Below are 5,561 nucleotides of genomic sequence, written 5' to 3'. Positions count from 1 at the left end.
CATGCGGGCGTTGTACGGGACCATAATCACCTTCTGCTACCAAATAATGTCAAAGATTGGGCCGCAAGCTTGGCGGCAATCCAGGACGCGGACCTTCGACAAGAATTCTTTCGCATCCAGTTGGAGTTTGCAGAAATCATCCATCAAGATGTCCTTCGTACCTCGGGGCAGTTCTACCTCATATACCAACCGTCCAACAGTGAGATAGACACAATGCTACAAATGCAGGCTGACAACACCCGCGACTTCATGACCATCACGAAAGATGGCGACTTCATCCACGCTCCGGTCCCATGAGTCGAGTCGAAAGTAGTGATGCTATGTGTAGTTCTGAAACATCGATTAGCTCATGTTGTAATTAAACTTTAATGAACTTGTATGTCTCTTTGGTTTGGACAGTCGTTCAACTTAGATGTAATCGATGCTATTTATTAGTAGAACCATGAATCGTGCTATTAATGTCTTGCTTTTCTCTTCTGATCCTTTTGTTGCATACTTATATATTGCTTATGTATTGTTTGTTGTTTGGCTTGTGCATAGAGATGCCGTCGTATGTCGTGTACAAGGGTAAGGTTCCCGGAGTCTACGACGACTGGAAGGAGTGTCGGAGACAGGTTCACCATTTTAGCGGTAACAGTTACAAAGGGTACACCACTAGGGCGGAGGCAGAATCTAGATACGCCCACTATCTAGCGGGAGAGAGGAGGGAGCATTGGAGGAACCGGATGAAGACCAGTTTCATCGCGATGATGCTCATCGTGATGACCACAGCTCTCTTCTATGTGATGGTAGTTTAGATGATCGATATCGACTTGTAATGTGAAGACAAACTCGCTACTCGCGGTCTCGAGACTTGTAATGTTCTATCTTTGTTCGATCTTTTGAATTCGGAGACTAATATGATGAATTGTATTCAGAGACTAATCTTCTATTGTATTCGATGAATTTGCTGTTGCTGTGTGGTGTTGTCTATATTCTGTCCAATAATATATTTTGTAACCTGTGCAAAAATCAGAAAAGTAAAAAAACCCTAATATTTATACTAATGACGCATCACCTCAAAGTACGCCATTAGTATGCCAAAGGATACTAATGACGCATCACCCCGCAGTGCGCCATTAGTATGCCAAAGGATACTAATGTCACATCACCCCATAGTACGCCATTAGTATGCCAAAGCACATGGGTAAATATGACCCCCTGGGAGGCACACTAATGGCGCATGTTGGTCTATACTAATGGCGCACGTACCAGATACTAATGGCGCACCAGTAGTACGTCATTAGGCAAAACTGGTGCGCCACTAGTAGGCCTTTTTCTAGTAGTGATTACACAATAAGGCTACAATATGAAGTCTAACACATCAAATAACATTTCTTTCTCTATAAATACTAGTAGAATGCCCGTGCGTTGCCACGGGCCAACAAATGAAATTGTGTAAACAATGCTCATTTTCCTCCCCAGAAACAAGCATATTGCACGCAATGTTCAACCACAACACAAATGCAAGCATATTCTTCTCTCTATTCTTACAAACATGACACACCCCTCTAGCCGCCCTTTCCCATTAAACTTGCCGTTCATCACCTTCTCTGTCCATACATCATTCACCCTCTCAATCTATTGCCCCTTAATTTTGCATGTAGCTTCCATGTCATTGTTTCGTTGTCTCGGACGGTACAAAAAAACCCTACCACGTCACCTTCTTCTAGATCTATTCCTAATCCAAGGAAGCTAAATCTAGTTGAATGACCGTGCGTTGCCCTGAAAAATAAAATTATCTATGAAAACACATATCATAATATCATTATATGGAGTTTGTACATCACATGCTTATGACTATGTTTCTCCAAGCATGCATTTCAATTTCCACCCTCACCAAAATATGTACTTACATGTGCTCCTTCAACCACACAAATACGTCTTATCCCCCCCTCCATGAAATTCGCTTTGCATCATTGTGTTGCACATGTGATATTTAAAAACAAGGAAGCGAGTGGTATCATCAGCATTAGTCATCTACATTTGGCACTCGGGAAGAAGGCACAATTGGCTTCTCTGACCAGATTTGATTCTATCTAGGTGTTACTCTTCTATATTGACGAGTTCCGTCTGTGAAGCGAATTCTAGGCTTCCTCCTGTTTAACATAGGTACCAAATTTGAGATGCAAAACTTTAAGATGTACATGATTTCTTGCACAAATCCTCTTGCCGAATCATGGAGCTTCAAATTTTCTGTGGACAAAATCATCCGAGTGCAGTGTATTGCAATGCTCGAGTAATAAACATATACAACAAACTTTTGAGTCTATGAATTTATGATAGTGAGGAGTATAAACTATGAAACATAGATTGGAATCTCATGAGGTCAGTACAACTTAAATGAAGTTCCTAAAGAATATAAGTTGAAGATTTTGTAACATATCAGTTGGTATTTCAATGATAGTTGGACCATAAAGTTTGCAAGCTAGTTTCCCTTCTAAGAAGGGCCAAATACATTCCTTATAAACAGCTGGAACTCTATGTCCTTAGTAAGTTTCCCGAAAAAAGCGACACTTGCACCATCATGGATGTCCGAGTACTTCGCATGCTATTTCTCCCACCTCCGTTTTTGTCTCCCCTCCCCTTTCGCAAAAGAAAACGGTTTTACCCATGCATGTTCACCGCTGGAAATAAGCCCCAACTCATGCATGCACATGCTTTAAAAAAAGCCGGCCGACCCGAAAAGGAAATCTTGCCCACACACTCCGGAGGTGAGCTCGTCCAATCTTGCCACCACTCCATCTCCCCCGATTGTCGTTCTCCACCTTCCCAGCCCTCGCCACTTCACCTCCCCCATCCATGCACCGCTTTTGTAGGCAGCCCCTGTCATCGCCGCCTTCATCGATGGCCCCCTCGCCACCACCACAGCGTGATGCCTTGCCATCATCTCCATGCCCCCATCAGTTGCGTCCAATAATCAAATAGTGGGACCTACAAACAGATTATACACTAAAAACTTAGTACGCAAGATTAGTGCAAACCCAAACCAGATTCAGCGAACTAAACCAAATATAACTCCCAGGCAAAGAAGGGTACCTCCCCATCAGTTCCATAGAGTCACACGATCGACAACATATACATATTTCCGATCAGATGAGTAGACAATGTTGCGAACCTCCCCAGACCATTCTGCAAATGGTTACAAAATGGTAGATAGAAAATAGGGATGCATTTTATGTCCTCGTAGAAAGGACATATAGATATAATATATATGTCCAGAAATTTACCTGGAGCATGTACATTTAGAATTTTGTTAGCAACTCACCTGTAGAAGGCATAAAAATTGAGGTCATCAGACACAAAATTAAAAAATACATACACATCATGTATGTTCACGATCATGTGAAGTGAAACAATTTTGAACAATAAACCGAAAAATGACGTGTTAAATTAGTCTACGTTCCCAGGAGGCCAAACATAAATCAAAAGATGTGATGTTCAGTTTATTTATCTGATAGGAAATGCTCTCTAGTTATATTATTACAGTTATCAGTCTACAAACTGAAAGGCATTGTGCTATTCATGACAGTTCTCTTGAACTTCTGATGCAAGAATGCAAATTCGAATGACAAGAATAGACGGTGCCCCTTAATATAGACCCAAAATTAATTTAGTAAACCCATTGATCACAAGATTTTCCGACAAACACGATAGACTTCCCGACCTAGCCCTAGAACGGAACCCGTAACGTCCCCCGCCGCTCGGTCCCCAGCCCGCACTGTCGTGGGCGCCTCCCACACCGGCGGCATCCCTTCGGGGTCCCCAAGATGACGAGCGATCCGGCGCGGCGGAAAGGGCTGGCACTGAGGAGCGGCGACTCGGTCGGGAGCCTGGCCAGCGCCAGTGGCTCCCTCCATCATCGCCGCCCTCGGCCACATCCAACGCGGTCGTCGGCCACGAAGAGGCGGACGAGCCCGGCAGCAGGGTGTTGTCCCTCCCATCGCTTTCATGTTCGACTACTCTTCCTTGGATCGCCTACCACCACAGATGCAGGGATCCTCTTGACTCACACGCCGACCATGCCTCAACCAGCGAGCATCGGCGCATCGCCGGCGCGCTCCTTGTGCTCTCCCTCCTCTCTTCCATGGTTGGCACAAGGGAGGGATGAGACGGGTAGGAGAGAGCCTCTTTATCTAGATCAGGCAGGGGTTAGGTTTGGAAAGAGTAAATCAGCTGGAGCGATTGAGGGAAGGAGATCAGAATGGAGCAGGGCGCGATTGAAGGGTATGGCAAGAAGAACTTTTTTGGAAAGCTTTGATTCTGGTGATAATTACCATATTCGAAATTTCCTTAGTTATAGCCTTACCATACATGGATTGATTTATTACTATAATTATCATATTTGAGATTTCTAAGTTTATAGCCTTACCATACGTGGATTAATTGTGATTGATTACCATAAACCGAAAGATGACGTGTTAAATTAGTCTACGTTCCCAGGAGGCCAAACAGAAATCAAAAGATGTGATGTTTAGTTTATTTATCTGATAGGAAATGCTCTCTAGTTATATTATTACAGTTATCAGTCTACAAACTGAAAGGCATTGTTCTATTCATGACAGTTCTCTTGAACTTCTGATGCAAGAATGCAAATTCGAATGACAAGAATAGACGGTGCCCCTTAATATAGACCCAAAATTAATTTAGTAAACCCATTGATCACAAGATTTTCCGACAGAAACACGATAGACTTCCCGACCTAGCCCTAGAACGGAACCCGTAACGTCCCCCGCCGCTCGGTCCCCAGCCCACACTGTCGTGGGCGCCTCCCACACCGGCGGCATCCCTTCGGGTCCCCAAGATGACGAGCGATCCGGCGCGGCAGAAAGGGCTGGCACTGAGGAGCAGCGACTCGGTCGGGAGCCTGGCCAGCGCCAGCGGCTCCCTCCATCATCGCCGCCCTCGGCCACATCCAACGCGGTCGTCGGCCACGAAGAGGCGGACGAGCCCGGCAGCAGGGTGTTGTCCCTCCCATCGCTTTCATGTTCGACTACTCTTCCTTGGACCGCCTACCACCACAGATGCAGGGATCCTCTTGACTCACACGCCGACCATGCCTCAACCAGCGAGCATCGGCGCATCGCCGGCGCGCTCCTCTGTGCTCTCCCTCCTCTCTTCCATGGTTGGCACAAGGGAGGGATGAGACGGGCAGGAGAGAGCCTCTTTATCTAGATCAGGCAGGGATTAGGTTTGGAAAGAGTAAATCAGCTGGAGCGATTGAGGGAAGGAGATCGGAATGGAGCAGGGCGCGATTGAAGGGTATGGCAAGAAGAACTTTTTTGGAAAGCTTTGATTCTGGTGATAATTACCATAATCGAAATTTCCTTAGTTATAGCCTTACCATACATGGATTGATTTATTACTATAATTATCATATTTGAGATTTCTAAGTTTATAGCCTTACCATACGTGGATTAATTGTGATTGATTATCATAAATACGTTGGGTATTGTCGGCCAGACGAGAAAGAGAAAAACCGGTGGGAGGGGGGTGGTGGGAGGTGGGACGAAGAAAAACCA

Source organism: Triticum dicoccoides, chromosome 5B (genome assembly GCF_002162155.2).
Source record: "Triticum dicoccoides isolate Atlit2015 ecotype Zavitan chromosome 5B, WEW_v2.0, whole genome shotgun sequence".
NCBI lineage: Eukaryota > Viridiplantae > Streptophyta > Magnoliopsida > Poales > Poaceae > Triticum > Triticum dicoccoides.
Note: the sequence above shows the minus strand (reverse complement) of the source record.